Here is an 18,796-nt window from a genome sequence, read left to right as displayed (position 1 = left end):
TCAACACAATCGGCCCCATGTGCTGGTAAGTGTCTAGCCTAACCTCGGAGAAGTAGTGACGAGGCTAGTACCAGACCACCAAATAAACCTGTGCAGTTATATAATATACAGCGAAAAGTAAAGCAGGAATAAGCAAGTAAAGATGGGAGGGGGAAACATGCTTCGGGGAATAACAGGTAAAACAAAATATCAAGAGAACTATAAAGGAATCAAAATCCAACCACTAACAAGAATAAGGAAAACAAAGGCAGATTTCACTTTCTTTTCACATCTTGTTGCAGGCGTGCAACCCGATCCCATTTCCTGTATCTCGTGGTAGGCGTGCCACCCGCTCCCATTTCATGTATCTCGTGGAAGGCATGCCACCCTCTCCCATTTCATTTATCTCGTGGTAGGCGTACCACCCGCTACCATTTCATTATATCTTGTGGTAGGCGTACCACCCGCTCTCGTTTCATTATATCTTGTGGTAGGCGTACCACTCGCTCCCATTTACAAGCTCAATAATCACAAGGAATCCCCACAAAGGAACAAGAGCAATATAACAACTTCCCGACAAGGGAACAATGATATTTCAACAACATCCCAGCAAGGCAACAATAATATCAAAACAAACATCCCGGCAAAGGATCATTAATATCAAACAAACATCCCGGCAAGTGAGCAATGGTGATAATAACATATGAAGCGCAATAAACCACAACGTCCTCATAACAATTATAATACAAGACTCACGGGCATGCTTGACGCCAACGTATAGATACTCATCACCATGCCTATACGTCGTACTCGACAATTAACATGTAGCAAATAAGGCACAACTCATAATCCCTTAAGCTAAGGTTAGATCAAACACTTACCTTGATGCCACGAACACAATTCACGATTCAATTATGGCTTTACCCTTTGATTCCACCACCAATTCGCTCGTATCTAGTCATAAGTTACTTAATTACATCAATAAACGCTCAATGAATCAACCCCAAGGCATGAAAATGAGTTTTCCAAAGTTTTACCCAAAAAGTCAAAAATCGCCCCGGGCCCACATGGTCAAAACCTAAGGTTCGAACCAAAATCTGATTACCCATTCCCCCACGAACCCAAATATATAATTTGTTTTTAAATCGGACCTCAAATCGAGGTTCAAGTCCCCAACTTTTGAAAAAACCTAGGTTCTACCCAAAACACCCAATTCCCCATGAAAATCATTGATTTTGAGTTGAAATCATTTAAAAGATGTTAATGATTGAAGGAGATGAGTAAAAATTAACTTACAATCGATTTGGAAGAAAAGTTGCTCTTGAAAAATTGCCCTAGGGAGTTTGTGTTTTGAAAGGATGTGAAAAATGGGTTGAAAATCATCTAAGTATAAAAGTTGCAGGTCTCAGATGTGGGAATTGCGAACAGGGATTCGCAATTGCGAACCCCGACCTTTGCTGGCTAGGGAATTGCGAAATAGGGCTCGCATTTGCGAACCCTTAGGAAATCTGGACTTTCGCATTTGCGACTTCAGCATTTCCAGCATATATCGCATTTGCGAAGGGGCACTCGCATTTGCGAGGCCGCAATTGTGATGAACATCTCGCATTTGCGATGGAGGGCATGCCTGGGCTGTTTCGCATTTGCGACCAAGCCCTCGCATTTGCGATATCGCATGCGAAGCCTGCAGGCCTGATCATACCAGCAAAATCCTGCAATATTTCTAAGTTCAAAATGCACCCCGTGGCCTATCCAAAACTCACCCGAGCCCTCGGGGCTCCAAACCAAACATGCACACTACCTTAAAAATATCCTACGGACTTATTCGTGTAATCAAATCACCAAAATAACATCATGAACATCGAATTAAACCTCAAGATCAATGAAATTTCTCAAAACTTCTTTAAACATCAAATTTTGCATTTTAAGGTCCGAATCACGCCAAATGGATTCCGTTTCTTACCAAACTTTACCGACAACACATATAAATCATATTGAACCTGTAAGGGGATCCACAACCATAATACGGGCCCGATACCACTGGTTTCACATAACATTTTACTTTCAAAAACCTTTATATTTTTCAGAAATTCTTTCAAAAATTCATTTCTAGGGCTTGGGACGTCGGAATTCGATTCCGGTCATACGCCTAAGTCCCATATTTTCCTACGGACCTCCGGGACCGTCAAATCATGGGTCCGGGTCCGTTTACCCAAAATTTTGACCAAAGTTAAATTAACTTATTTTATAGTCAAAATTTATTATTTTTCACAGATTTTCACATATAGGCTTTTCGGCTGTGCGCCCGGACTATGCACGCAAATCGAGGGGATGATAAGTGTGGGGTATTGATGATAAGCTATAATTACGTATTTTAGTCGCTTATTACACTCAAATTTATTGCACTTTAATTGAGTTTGAGCTTTAATCGCTAGTGTCTTGCACTAATTGTGTGTTTTATGCTTTGTAGGAGTGATTTTGAGCTATGTAGATGTTATGGAATGAATTCAAGTGATTTGGAGCTTTGAAGCCTGAGTTAAAGCCCAAGGAATTAAGTTGGGATCGTATTCGGGGATCAACGGATGATAAAACAACAAAACAAAGAATCGAGTAGGCATATTGCGCACTGTCTAATAAAATGCATATAACGTTTTGCTCAGAACTCCATTTTGGCCCCACAATATATGGTTGGAAAGTTAACTCAAAGAGCTACAACTTTTATGTTTTACGTTTTTTCCAAATTCCAAACAGAACAGGGTGAAAAATGCGGTCGAAACCGCGATCGTAGACCTGACGCGGCAGAAACAGTAGCCTTGCAATGTACCGCGCCCGTACCGCGGTTGAGCACGGCCGCGGCAATCCAGACGTGAAATATTGTCCTTTTTCGTGTAGGAGAAGGTATAATTATTTGGGCCCAGCCCTACTTGATATATATACATGGAAAAATGGTATTTTAAGGGGAGGAGACATACTTTTGACATAATTTAAACCTAAGGAGGGGAGGAGATCAATTTTTGACACAGATTCGACCTAAGGAGGCAGAGACACAATAGGAGCAAGGCGGAGAATTCTTCTACGAGTTTTTCCTTCTTCTTCCTATTTTTTCATTGTTGGTTATAACTTTTAGTATTGTAGTTTTACATACTATTATGAATAACTAATTTGTTATCTAGGGTTTTGATAGAACATGTTGTAGGATAAATTCTTGTTATGTTTTTATATAATTGAGCAGTTGGATTTCTCTACTTGTTCAACTACGTGTTTGTTGTTGTTGATTGAATGTCCATCAATTGACTGTGCCTATTTAGTGTGTAGTGCTCGAGAGAGAGTACATATTTAGGTAGTTATTGAACAACGTCACTCCTAACGTATGTGAGAAATCAATACAGTGGGTTTAAAGGCAGGTTTAGAAATAATAAAGCCTTGACGTGGTCATAATGAGCGATTAGATAAAGCCAACTAGCGTAGTTCGAGAGAATATATCTAGTAAATTGTTGTAGTTGCTCGAGAGAGAATTACGACATCTAAAGTGCTCACGATCAGTAGAGAATACATTGGCAAAATTGCAGGGAACGTAGCTAGAAGGATTCCGACAACTGGGGAAATCGTAACTCTAGACCTCCTTAGTTTAGTCTCCAACCCTTTGTCTCGTTAGTTGATAATTTACCGTTTTCTAGTATTTGCTAGTTAATTAGTTAGAAATATAAAACTCAATCTTTATAATTTAGAAAATTGTTCAAACTTGTCTTTTTAGTGATATTAAACAAATATAGCTAAGCCTTAGTTCTCTATGGGATTTGACTCCTAAGTCGGGGAAAAGATGGGGATAACGGCTCCGTATATCGGACTCGGACTCCCAGGTCGATGCCTCAGGAGGATGACCTCTCTACTGAACACGAACAGAAGGAAAACTCTTCGATCTCAACTGACGAACCTGCCGGTTTAGAATAGCCACCGGCTCCTCCTCATAAGACAAGTCCTTGTCCAACTGGACAGTACTGAAATCTAACACATGAGATGGATCGCTGTGATATTTCCGAAGCATGGACATATGAAACACTAGATGCATAGCTGATAAGCTCGGCGGCAATGCAAGTCTATAAGCCACCTCTCCCACTCGATCGAGAATCTCAAACGGGCCAATGAACCTAGGGCTAAGCTTGCCCTTCTTCCCAAATCTCATCACGCCCTTCATAGGCGACACTCGAAGCAATACTCGCTCACCGATCATGAATGCCAAATCACGAACCTTGCGGTCGGCATAACTCTTTTGCCTGGACTGAGTTGTACGAATCCTATCCTGAATAATCCTGACCTTGTCTAATGCCTCCTGAACTAGATCCGTACCCAACAACCGAGCCTCTCCTTACTCAAACGATCCAACCGGAGATCTACACCGCCTACCATATAAATCCTCATAAGGGGACATCTGGATACTCGACTGGTAGCTGTTGTTGTAGGCAAACTCTGCTAAAGGCAAAAATTGATCCCACGAGCCTCCAAAGTCAATGGCACAAGCTCGGAACATATCTTCCAAAATCTGAATGGTCCGCTCGGACTGCCCGTCCGTCTGAGGATGAAACATTGTGCTTAACTCAACCCGCGTGCCCAACTCTCGCTGAACTTCCCTCCAGAAGTGTGAGGTAAACTTCGTACCTCGGTCCGAAATGATAAACTCGGGCACACTGTCACACCTCCTTTTTCCTACACCCCTAGGAGGGTATATATAAGGGAGTTTTTTCCAAACTTAAAATGACAATCGAAACGGGGTCGTATTATTAAAAGATTCAGAGTCGCCACTTAGGAGATTTATGGTGTCCTAAGTCACCGGTTCAAAATCCCGAATCGAGGAAAGGTTGACTCTATAATACAGTCTATGAACCAGAAATTTGGGTAAGGAATTCTATTAACCCGAGAGAATGTGTTAGGCATTCCTGAATTCCGTGGTTCTAGCACGGTCGCTCAACTACTATAGATAGCTTATTATCTGATTTTAAACACATTTTAGCCTATGGTTCAATTTTAACTTTAACCACTTTTATTCATTTTTAAGAAGATTGCAACGTTATTAAAACATGTCTCGAACCACGTCACATAAATGTACCTGCGGTCTTCGACATATTTTAACATTGTTGAGATTTGTATTTGGGTCACATAAATGCGCACCCGAGTTTAGGAAGGTACATTATCAAAATAGCGCGCCTACAGCAGCTACGCGTTTGCGACTTTGCGAGGGCCATGAAAAATTCACTAAATAGCATGCCTCGAATTCTAAGGATTAATATTAATCTAGTGAAGGCCATAAATCGTCATTTTTTCGGCACGACACACCTCGACTAATTGAAAGAATTTAATCGGTTAAAAACTAAAGGAAATTGAATTCTACCTCACGCTAATGTCCGAACTAATTAACAGAAGAAAATTTTAGGCCATCAACACCCTTCAGAAGGTGAGTAAAAATGAGCTCAAATTACAAGAGTGTAAGGCTCCACCTGCCCGTGTTTCATTTGTCGGGCTCGAAAAATGTCCAATCATGACAAGAACAGACGGCCCAAAACAATTCATGGTTGTGCATTCATGCGTGGGGTTGATTCCGCTACTTGGGCCAGCTTTGGGCCCAGATTTTCATAAGCCAACAATTACATACAATCCATTGGAAACCAGTCAACTAAACTATATGGAACACATAATTATACAAACATTCCAACCTCTGATTCTCGATTACTTAAAGGTAGAGTAATTAAACTGAATTTCTGATTTGTTAACATACTTTTGGGTCCAAATCTATTTCAAATTCACATGGCCGTATTGAAAATGACAGAGAATCATAAGTAGTGGCACAAGAAGATCTCATTTGCTTTATTAGGATACAACACCACAGTCCGCACGTCAACCGGGACAACCCCCTATATGCTGGTTTACGGTACAGAGGTTGTTATTCCCGCTGAGGTAGAAATTCCTTCCCTAAGGATCATACAGGAAGTTGAACTCGACAATCAGAATGGGTGAAGAGTCGTTACGAGTAACTAGCTCTTATAGACGGAAAGAGAATGAATGTAGTTTCCCACGGTCAGCTTTATCAGAACAGAATATCCAGAGCCTTCAACAAAAGGGTTGAGCCAAGAAAATTCACACCGGGGCAGCTAGTGCTAAAGAAAATCTCTCCACATCAAGATGAAGCCAAAGGGAAATTCTCTCCCAACTGGAAGGGTCCATACATGATTTATTGGGTTCTGATAGGAGGAGCCCTCATACTTGCAGAAATTGACGGAGAAGTCTGGCCAAAGTTAATTAATTCAGACGCAGTCAAGCGATACTATGTGTAACATCTATTATTTCCTTATGTAATTTGAACTAAGTCTGACCTGATCCCCGTTTAAGAGGGGATACGTAGGCAGCCCTATGAGTTCGGTCATAATTCAATAAATTTTTTATTTCCCCCGCTATTGGAAACTGGGGCAAAATTTTGAAGAGGACCCTTAAAATTCAGAAGTTGATTTCAGCCATTTATCATCAGAAGCAGCAGCCCAGTAAACTGGGGCAGGATTTTGAAGAGGACCCTCAAAATTCCAGAGCAAGAAAAGTTGCAATGTCTTGAACCACGTTGTAGTCGTCGGTTCATATAAAGAAAACTATTCTTAATTACGCATTTATATTATGATTTTACTAAATCATGCATGTCTATTATCAAAATTGCTTTGTTTAGCAACGCTACCCCAACGATACGAACAGTATCACCAAATCTGAAGCGAGCAGGTCAAGCAGAGCCAGCGGGGATGCGAACTAACTTTCCCCTTTTTACAAAACTCACAATTTTTCTTTGGATGTAGGCACTTGAGTTACAAAATCATCAAATATACTATACACTCACGAGACTCACATTGCTCAGAAATACAACTCTCAGAATCGTTGCACTTACTCACAGCTGCTATCCGCACATAGTGTCCCCAGCAGACACAGTATCCCCAACAGTCACAGTATCGCAATTCGCTATCAGTTAAGAAAATTCTATTATCATTTGCCCTTTTACTTCTTGCATAAGGCTACCATTCTGCCTTCCGAGACTAATCTCTGCCTCCATCTGCATTTTCTGCATTGCATAAGGCTACCATTCTGCCTTCCGAGACTAAGCTCTATCTCCATCTGCATTTCCTGCATTGCATAAGGCTACCATTCTGCCTTCCGAGACTAAGCCCTATCTCCATCTGCATCTTCTGAATTACATAAGGATACTATTCTGCCTTCCGAGACTAAACATTGTCTCCATCTGCATTTCCTGCATTGCATAAGGCTACCATTCTGCCTTCCGAGGTTAAACTCTACCTCTATCTGCATGGCTGAAATATCGCCGCTTTATTTACATCTACATGGCTGAAATATCGCCACTTTATTTACGTCTTGCATTGGCTAAAATATTGCCACTTTATTTTCACCTTACATCGGCTGAAATATCGCCACTTCATTTAAATCTTGCATCGGTTGAAAGATCGCCACCTTATTGCATTTTATGGGCTGAAAGATCGCCACCTTCTACATCTCATGGGCTGAAAGATCGCCAAATTGTCCAAAGGCATCATTGTTCAGAGACACCATTTTCATAGCCCGAGAACACTATGTCATGGCCTGAGGACCCCCTTTTCATCTTTTGTATATCATTATTCAAAGGCATCATGGTTCGGAGGCATCATTCTCATAGCCCGAGAACATCATTTCATAGCTTGCGAATCCCTTATTATACGCTACATGGCCCAGGACGTCATGGTCTGAGGACGTCATCCTAACCGTCCAAAGACAGTATTCATGGTCCGATGGGAAATTGCATCATAATTTTTCGCACAATATACACTTGTATTGCTTATTTGCAGGTAAATCGGCTAGCAATGGCCATCTCAGTAGGAGTGATCCCGCTCCAGTTCCCGCGGCCCTACTAGAATTTAACCATCCATCCCAACCCGAATATCTCATCCGTTCTTTAAAAAATCTCCATCGGCATATTCCGCCGACGAATCTTGAACTACATATGGCCTGATTCCTGTAAGACCAGGGATATGTAGGTAGCTCAGGAACCAGAGCACAGTCAACCTCTTCAAACCATTTCGTTCGGTCAAATTGGCCATCATATCTTTACCCGACAACTCTTTCATCCTTCTCGGGTAAAGAGGGGTAACTGTTGATACCCAATTTTTCCCTGTATATTTTTATATATGCAAAATACTTTCAAAATAGCATATATATGCATATATAAGTATGCCCAAGTATTTTAGTATTTTTTTCCTAATTTTTAAAGATTTTTAAATCAATTTATTGCCCTATTTTAACAGTACAAAAACTAATAATTGTTCCTCAAATTATCATTTTGGTGATTAATGTATTTTATTCTCATATTTATACCAAAATATAGCTAAAGTAATTTTTTCACATTTTTTACAAATTTATTTGGTATTTTAAAAGCTAAATTGCATATAATTGCAATTTTAGCCTATTTTAAAATTTAATTGTGTTTATGATTACAAAATTGATTCTAGTATTTTTTTAATTTAATATTTGGGTATTATTAATTAAGTTAGTACTTTTAATTTGTTTCATAAATCATTTTACCTTTTTTTATAAAATAAAAAGGGAAAAAGTGGCTATTTAAAAACTAGCCCTAACTATTTCAATTTTGGCCTAAAATCAGCCCCCGATTAAACCCCAATTTCATTTTTAAACGGACCAGCTCAATTCAATTTAACCCGCCCCTGACCCAACTAAAATATACCCGACCTAGACCCCCTCTTATCTTGGTCGTTGATTTTTGAGATCAACGGCCCCTACCCATTCTTACCTTTTTTAATCCAAACGACTACCCTAATCCCCTCATTTCTCTTCTATCAGCTGCCTCTAAACGCTCCACTCCCTCAAACTCTCTCGAATGTTCTCAAAACCCTAATCGCCTCCTACCGTCTTCAACCTTAAAATCACCGGAATCCATGGCTTCTCAGGCCATGGAAGCCCTACACTCACCCCTCCTTGATATTATACGCCTGGTACTTGGAGGTTCGAGGTCTGACCTCAAAGGTTTCTGCTCAGATCTACGCCGATCCAAGGTTCTACGGCCATCTCCTGCCTTACTCCGGCGTACAATGGTGTTTTGAGCCTGGTTCTGACTTCTCCGACTCAGATCGGACCTTTTCAAAGCCTTTCTCATTTTAGGGTTCCTTTGAAACCCTAACTATTCGAGGTTTTTCTCCGATATTTTCTTAGATATGTTATATGTCTATGCCTATTTGAGTTTTCAAATGATTTCCCCAACTTTCTTTCAAAAATTACTTTCAAAATTGCTTCTTTTTTTCAATTTAGGGTTTTCTGAAATGCTTAAAATGTTTCTCTCACTTTTCTTTTCCTTTTCTTTGCATGTATTTGTCTCTACTGTGCTCATATGTTTCCTTTTTACCACGCATGTTCTTTTACTGCTTTCTTATGCTTTCATTCTACCACACATGTTCTTTTGTGCTTTCTATCTTTCGTTTTCCTACTGTGTTTCTATACCATGCTCTCACATGTTTATCTCACTGTGTTTTCCTATATGTTCTTTTGCTATACTTTTTGGGTGTTCTTGTGTTATTATACTGTATTTCTCTACTAGGTTCTTAAGTCTCTTTGTTTGCCTTCTACTGAACCTTGTTTTAAGTTTCTTCTAAAAGACCCGTTTAAGTATGTTTTCCTCTACTGTTTCTTTTACTCTCATTATGCTTCGAATTTCTTCACTTTGTTTGCTTTAAACTTTCTACTAAAGTTGCTTATTTTCTCATGAGTTTCTGAAAGAAATCTCTGAGCCTGTTTTGACTACTTGCTTCCTTATCTATGTACTTGACTCGAGGTGGAAACCCTAGAATTTGAGGGTTCTGCCGAGGTTTGGTCATGTGATTGAACTAGGGTTCTGTTTGAGAACCCTTGACTCTTTCAGACTAATCTCTGAGCCTATGAACTAAGTTTGAACTTCTTTGTTTGCACACAATTTTGAGCTTTTTTTTTAAATTCTTCTACACTAGACTCTTCTACTGATTGGCATGAGAAGTTTCTCTCATGTTTAATGTGTCTGTTTGTTTTTATATGTGATGAATCTTTCTTCAAAAGGATTTTCCAACTTGTGATTGATTCAGAATTCCTTTTAATAGGTCTAATTGACTATTGCTAATTTTACTTAAGTAAAATCTTGTCCACCTTTCTCACTTGGTTCATTCATACCAAATCTGTGATCTCTGATTTCCTGGCTGTTAACTGATTCCCTTGCCTTATTTGCACAAACTGTGTACTGTCAAGACCCTGTCCTTAAATAACCCTTATGTATTTGCCTCTAATTTACTACTTTGCACAAAGTGTTTGATTAATTTCTCTCCTTAATGGGTTTATACCCGTTTGTAATCTGAATCCCTTAATTAAAAGAAAAAACTTGGGTAATTGATTGACAATCGATTTTTAAACTATTCTCTTACCTTATTTCTGCTTGCCTTCTACACTATAAAAGGGCTCGACTCCTTTCTTACCAGAGGACACTTTCAACTCAACACTTTTACACTTCAGACTTCACAGTTTTCCAATCTCTTCTAAACTCATACTTATAGTATTCTAACCTCTTATTTGCACTTTGGCTTTTACAAGACTACTGCTTTCGTCTTTACTTGTCCCTTTGAAACTGGTATATCCTAACTTAATTTTCAACATCACCCCGATGTGTTTACTTACTATCTTTGTATCCATGTCTACTTTATTGTTCTCTGTAAAGTTTAGCATCTAACTTAATATGCCTATGTGCTACTGCTTGCCTCTTTCTGTGAACACTTGCTCCCTATCCCATTACCCCTATATATTTGTAAGTCGAGACTTAGGGCATGGCAGCAAGATTGTTGTCTATGAACTGAGTTTTGAACTCTTGAGGTCTTAACCTCTAAGTAGGCCGGAGAGTGTGCCAGTAGGTCTCATTGCTGGGTATGCCCATTTGCCTGCTCTTCCTGCAAATTCCCTACTCCCCTATACCCCTATGTGCACTGGTTTTAAGTTACTTCCTTCTCCTTTCCCCCTCTCAGAACTCTGCACTTGCACTCACTCTTAGCTTCTAAGTTCTGCCCCCCTCCTGTGAGCCTTGCCTTGGGACCTTAAGTTCCCTCTGAACTTAGACACTTGAGGGATGGCTCCTCCACACTGCATTATGACTTAATCCTGCAAAGTATTTGGATGTGAGCACTGCTCGGAGTCCATATGAGGCTCTTAGGGAACTCTGACACATCCAAATAAGAGAAAGGCTTTGGGTCTTGATCTTGGGTGTTTGTTTACTTCAGACAAGAAGTCTGAATCAGGCTCTCATTGGTTGTAATTTTCAATTTTCTGATGTATTTTCTCTATTTTATTTTTGGATTGTAATAAACTTTTGGGGTGATTAGTGAAAAGGGAGGGGTAACCATGCATGCAAGGGGTAGACGTCCTGCTCATAGGGTTTTCTGCACTTCTACATTCATACAGATACCCTGCCTATAGTTTTTGCACTTCTGCATTCATGTAGATATCATGCTCATAGGGTTTTCTGCACTTCTGCATTTATAGATATCACGCCTATAGGCTTATTAATTTCTGCAGATACCATGCCTATTTCCGTATTCTTATCTTTAGATAACATGCCTATAAATTTATTAATTTCTGCATCCACATAGATATCCTGCTTATAGGTTTACTTACAGAATTCTGCACTTGCATATAGACACCATGGCTATAAGAATTCCTGCATTATATAGACACCATGTCTATAGGTTTATGCATTCATATAGATAACAAGTCTTTAAGGTTTTCTGCACCTCTGCATTATATAGATACCATGTCTATAAGAACGCTCTGCATCTCTCAAATAGATACCATGCTCGTAGTTAACTAGAAATTCAAATCCTGCATATGCATCTGTCACTAGACAAACCTGTCTATAGGATTTAAATAACTAACAGCATTTAGATACCATAGGATTTCTGCACTCTTGCTACGTCTGTAAAAAATGTTTAAAATCAACAACGCCTAGAAAGCATGCCTATAGGAACTATCAACCAAATCTGAACCGCCTCACTCGTTTTAAGTTTAATCTGTCAGTAGTAACGCATTATCAACTGCAGAACTTGTATTATTCTGTTAAAATCTGGCAACCTTTCTGTAATCAGTTTACTTCTTTATTTCTAAAACCAGTAGATATTATGCCTATAGGTTTTGTCTAACACTTAGGCAAGCCATAAGGAAACTTGTTAGATTTTGTTAATTACAACCAGCAGACAGGCCTGATTCGGATTTCTTATCTGAAATATGTAATAAATCAGTTTACCTCAACCTTTTAAGTTTAATCAGACCTTAACCAGTACGTGCAAGACATGCTAAACTATATGCTTTCTTTGATTTAAGGAGGTCTATTTGGGCCTTATTTGTTTATGTGTCTCCCCATACTTGTTATACGTGTTTTTGTTTGTCGCCCTAGTATTTTACCTTTAAAACCACAAATAAGCCAACTTTTCCTCATTATAGGATTAGTAGTCCCAAGTACCTCCGAGGCTGATAGGATTGGGGCGGGTAATATCATGCAATAAGTAAACGAGACTATTCCGTGCTTTAATACCTTAACGGGGTGGGAAAGGGTAGATATGGATATGATGACCACGCGATAATGTCACGTGTATGGTGTAACCCCTTATCGAGGAGCGATTACCGGACATTGTATGGGGTGATCCATATTATTTATAAACCTAGGACCCCCCCCCCTTCCCTTTACTTGTTTATTTCGTTGTTTACCTTTCAGAATTTCAAACCGTTTTTCTCAAATTTCAGCTTGCCTTTCACTTCTTTTAATTTTATCTATTTTCAACCATTATGTGAAACCCCCCTCATATTTGAAACTCTTACTTGCTTACTTAAAGTCACAATTATAGTATGGTCGGGAACCATACTAGTGGATCCTGAGGGGTGCCTAATACTTTCCCTCCGGGATAATTTCAAGCCCTTACCCAATCTCTGGTTTTCTAAATCAAACTCTTCAGTGTCCTAATGCACTTTGATCATTAGGTGGCGACTCTTCTCTTTTAATAACCGTTAAAAGAGTTGTCAATGTCATAAACTCGATTTCGCAAGAAAAGGGGGGCGCGACAGCGGGGTGATATAATGAAATGGGAGCGGGTGGTACGCCTACCACAAGATATAATAAAATAGGAGCAGGTGGTACGCCTACCACAAGATAAATGAAATGGGAGCAGGTGATACGCCTACCACGAGATAAATGAAATGGGAGCAGGTGGCACGACTGCCACAAGATAAATGAAATGGGAGTGGGTAGCACGCCTGCCACGAGATACAGGAAATGGGATCGGGTTGAACGCCTACAACAAGATGTGAAAAGAAACTGAAATTTGCCTTTGTTTTCCTTATTATTGTTAGTGGGTGGATTTTGATTCCTTTATAGTTCTTTTGATGTTCTGTTTTACCTGTTTTCCCCGAAACATGTTTCCCCTTCCCATCTTTATTTGTTTATTCTGCTTTACTTTCCGTTGTATATTATATAACTGCACAGGTTTACTTGGTAGTCTGGTCCTAGCCTCGTCACTGCCTCGTCGGGGTTAGGCTAGACACTTACCAGCACAGTGCTGATACTATACTCTGCACTATGTGCAAATCCTGGAGCAACTTTTGGACTGTAGTGTGGAGGCTACCTTCAGTCCACGTGGAGATCCAAGGTAGACCTGCAGGTAGGGGTGGACAAACTTTGGGAAAAACCGAAATCCGAATTTCTTGGATTTTTGGATTACGGATTGGATTTTGGATTTAATTTTTAAAAATTTTGGATTTTGGATTTCATTTTTAAAATTTTTGGATTTCGGATTGGATTTTGGATTTGGTACTTCGAATTTATGGATATCCGAAAATCCAAAATTCTTAGACTTTATATTTATTCCATTATCCATATGTCAATAGTAATAAGTTCAATACCCTGCCCATTAGAGATTATCATATATATTCAATATTAGTTACTAAGTTATTATGAGAATACTTTCTATTTGGACATGGTTTTACTATTTCCACTTCTTATCTATCGTATTAACATCTCTATTGTATTTTTTATTTTTTTATATAATAATTTCATTACTTTAGTATTTCATTTGGATGATTGTGGTGAGAATGAAGAACTTTTCAGGCAATTTAACATGAGTATTCATTTAGATATTCATTTTTGTAAAAATAAGAGACATCTCAACTTATAAGCTCAAAACGGAAAATCCAAAATATCCAAACCGATTAATCCAAAACTGAACTTAAAAAATCCGATCCAATCCGAACTTATTTGGATTGGATTTGGATTTTCATTTCGTCAATCCGAAAACTGAAAATCCAAATCGAAATTTATTTGCAATCTGAACTGCCCGAACGCCCACCCCTACCTGCAGGCGTCTGCAGGCCCTGACGTCTCCCTCTATCCCTATTTCCTGTTTTATTTTCCTTTTATTCAGAAACAGTGTATTGTCATTTTCTTTATACTTTGTATGTAGTAATCTCTTAGACAGTCTGTGACACTGTGACACTAGGTTTTGGTTGGTTAGGGCTTAAGTATTTGTAATAGATGCATTTTTCATAAATCTTATTGTTATCTTCCGCTTAAATTTGAATTCCCGCTATTACCACGTTATCGTCTTATATTTGTTAAACAGCAATAATTGGTTAATGAAGTAATTAGATTAAAGGTTTGGCTTGCCTAACTCACATTAGTATGCGTCATCACGACTCCCGAGGGTGGGAAAATGGGTCGTGACAAGTTGGTATCAGAGCTCTAGGTTACATGGGTCTCACAGTCCACAGACAAGCTTAGTAGAGTCTGAGGGATCGGTACGGAGACATTTATATTTATCCCCCAGAGGCTACAGAGTTAGGAAGAACTTCGCATTTATTCTTTCCTATCGTGCGGTTTGGTTCCTCAATGCTAATTGAATTTCTACTCTATTCTTTCGCAGATGGAGAGAACACGCGCTTCCTCATCCACTGACCAGCAGCTCGAGCCCCCAGCAGCAGCTTCCACGAGGGGCCGAGAGCTAGGCCGAGGTCGTGTTAGAGGTCAAGGTAGGGGTAGAGCTCAGCCCCGAGCAGCAGCACCAACAGCAGAGCCTCAGGTTGATTTTGATGATGAGGTTCCGGCCCCAACAGTTCCGGTGGGCCCAGATCAGGTCCCAGAGGGGTTTATTACTACCCCAGTTCTTCAGGATGCTCTAGTCCGACTAGCGGGCCTTATGGAGAGTGTCACTCGGGTAGGTTTGCTTCCTGTAGCACCAACCGTCTCTCAAGCTAGAAGAGGAGCCCAGACTCTTGCTATTCGCACTCCAGAACAGGTAACTCCTCAGATTCAGACTCTAGTGGTTCAGCCAATTGGAGCAGTTCAGCCGAGTGTGGTAGCTAAGACCGGTGATGGAGTAGCTATGTTTGTCGATATATTGTGGAGGCTGGATAGGTTCACCAAGCTCTTCACTACCACTTTCAGCGGTGCATCTACTGAGGATCCCCAGGATTATCTAGACAGCTATTACGAGATTCTCAAGAACATGGGGATAGTTGAGACCAATGGGGTCGATTTTGCCACTTTTCGCTTGTCTGGATTCGCCAAGACTTGGTGGAGGGATTTCTATTTGGCTAGATCAGCCGGATCGCCAGCTTTGACTTGGGAGCAGTTTACTCAGCTATTTCTAGAGAAGTTTCTCCCCATCATCAAAGAGAGGCCTATCAGAGTCAATTTGAGTGTCTCCAGCAAGGTTCTATGACTATTACCCAGTATGAGACCAGATTCATCAATTTGGCTCGTCATGCTCTTGTCATAATTCCCACCGAGAGAGAGAGAGAGAGGGTGAAGAGGTTTATTGATGGTTTTATTCAGCCGATTCGTCTTCAGATGGCTAGGGAGACTGGGAGTGAGATATCTTTCCAGGGCGACCAATGTGGCCCAGAGAGTTGAGATGGTTCTGTCATAGGGAGGTGGTCATGGGTCGACAAGAAGCGTCGTCATTCAGGTAGATTCAGTGGTACCTCGTCTGGAGGTAGGAATTCATATGGTAGATGCCATCCTCCCAGGCCTTTCTAGTCAGCACTTCAGGTTTCTCACGGTGCTTCAGGTGGCCGTGGTTCTCAGATGTAGTATTCTGATCAGCAATCCTACAGTGCACCACCAGCTCCTATCGGTGCACCACCGCTTCAGAGTTTCCAAGATCGTTAGCCCCAACAGCCGAGGGCTTGTTTTACTTATGGCGACACGAGGCATATTTCTAGGTATTTCCCTCGAGCTCTGAGAAGTTCTCCGCATCAGGGTTCCTATGCTATGGTTCAGGCACCAGGTGTTCCACAAGCCGCCCAGCCAGCCAGAGGTGGGGGTAGAGGTGCTAGAGGTGGAGGTAGAGGTGCTAGAGGTGGAGCTCAGACCACTAGAGGTGGAGGCCAGCCAACAGCAGGTCGTCCCAGAGATGTAGTTCAGGGTGGTAGGGCCCAACCCCGATGTTATGCTCTTCCAGCTAGACCCGAGGCTGAGGCTTCCAATGCAGTTATTACATGTACGGTTCTGGTTTGTGATAGAGATGCTTCAGTGTTATTTGATCCAGGGTCTACGTACTCGTATGTGTCCTCTTATTTTGCACCGTATCTGGTCATGCTTAGCGATTCTTTGAGTGATACTGTTTATGTGTCTACGCTGGTGGGTGATTCTATTGTGGTAGATTGAGTCCATCATTCATGTATAGTTATGATTAGAGGTCTTGAGACTCGTGTAAATTTGCTTCTTTTGGACATGGTCGATTTTGATGTCATCTTAGGGATGGACTGGTTATCACCTTACCAGGCTATCTTGGATTGTCATGCTAAGACTGTGACCTTAGCCTTACCGGGTTTACCTCATTTAGAGTAGAGAGGGACTCCTGGTCATTCTACCCGTAGTGTTATCTCTTATGTGAAGGCTAGGCATATGGTCGAGAAGGGGTGTTTGGCCTATTTAGCATATGTTCGTGATTCTAATGCTGAGGTTCCTTCTATTGATTTTGTGCCTGTTGTTCGTGAGTTTCCTGAGGTATTCCCTTTAGACTTGTCGGGTATGCCGCCCGACAAGGATATTGATTTTTGCATTGATTTGGCTTCGGGCACTCGGCCCATTTCTATCCCGCCGTATCGTATGGCCCCGCCTGAGTTGAAAGAGTTGAAGGAGCAGTTGCAAGACTTGCTTGAGAAGGGTTTCATTAGGCCAAGTGTTTTGCCTTGGGGTGCGTCGATGTTGTGTGTTAAGAAGAAGGACGGATCGATGAGAATGTGTATTAATTACCGGCAATTGAACAAGGTTATAATCAAGAATAAGTATCCATTGCCGAGGATTGATGATTTGTTTGATTAGCTTCAGGGTGCCAAGGTATATTCGAAGATTGACTTGAGATCTGGCTACCATCAGTTGAGGATTAGGGCGTACGATGTCCCTAAGATAGATTTCCACACTCGGTACGGTATTATGAGTTCTTGGTGATGTCATTTGGGTTGACGAATGCCCCAGCAACTTTTATGGATTTGATGAATCAAGTGTTCAGGCCTTACTTGGATTCGTTTGTGATAGCCTTCATAGATGATATTTTGATATATTCCCGCAGCCGGGAGGAGCACGAGCAGCATCTTAGAGTGGTTCTTCAGACCTTGAGGGATAGTCAGTTATATGCTAAGTTCTCGAAGTGTGAGTTCTAGTTGAGTTCAGTCGCATTCCTGGGTCATGTTGTATCAACAGAGGGTATTCAGGTTGATCCGAAGAAGATAGAGGCAGTCAAGAACTGGCCTAGACCAGCATCAGCTACTGAGATTCGGAGTTTCTTGGGATTGGCCGGTTACTATCGTCGGTTCGTGGAGGGGTTTTCATCTATCACAGCCCCGATGACTAGGTTGACCCAGAAGGTGCCCTGTTCAGGTGGTCGAATGAGTGTGAGGCGAGCTTTCAGAAGCTCAAGACAGCTCTGACTACGGCACTGGTATTGGTTTTGCTCACATGTTGAGGGCTTTATATAGTCTATTGTGATGCATCTCGTATTAAACTCAGTGTAGTGTTGATGCAGGATGGAAAGGTCATTGTCTATGCTTCGCAGTAGGTGAAGATTCATAAGAAGAATTAGCCGAGTCATGATTTGGAGTTGGCAGCCATTGTTCACGCGTTGAAGATTTGGAGGCATTATCTGTATGGCGTGGCGTGTGAGGTGTTCATGGATCACAAGAGTCTTCATTATTTGTTCAAACAAAAGGAGTTGAATTTGAAGCAGGGGAGGTGGTTGGAGTTGTTAAAAGATTATGATATCACCATCTTATATCATCCGGGAAAGGTCAATATGGTAACCGATGCTTTGAGTAGGAAGTCAGCCAGTATGGGCAGTCTTTCTTATATTCCGGTCGGTGAGAGATCGCTTGCTTTGAATGTTCAGGCTTTGGCCAATCAGTTCGTGAGGTTGGATGTTTTTGAGCCCAGTCATGTGTTAGCTTGCACGGTCGCTCGTTCTTCTTTATTGGAGCGTATCTGTGATCGACAGTATGATGATCCCCATTTATATGTCCTTAGAGACACGGTGCAGCACGGAGGTGCCAAGCAGGTTACCTTAGGTGATGATGGAGTTTTGAGATTGCAGGGTCGAATTTGTGTGCCTAATGTGGATGGGCTCGGAGAGCTGATTTTAGAGGAGACCCATAGTTCCAGATACTCTATTCATTCGGGCGCCGCTAAGATGTATCAGGATTTGCAGCAGCATTATTGGTGGTAGATAATGAAGAAGGATAT

The sequence above is a fragment of the Nicotiana sylvestris genome, chromosome 11 (genome assembly GCF_000393655.2).
Source record: "Nicotiana sylvestris chromosome 11, ASM39365v2, whole genome shotgun sequence".
NCBI lineage: Eukaryota > Viridiplantae > Streptophyta > Magnoliopsida > Solanales > Solanaceae > Nicotiana > Nicotiana sylvestris.
This window is presented reverse-complemented; position numbering follows the sequence as displayed.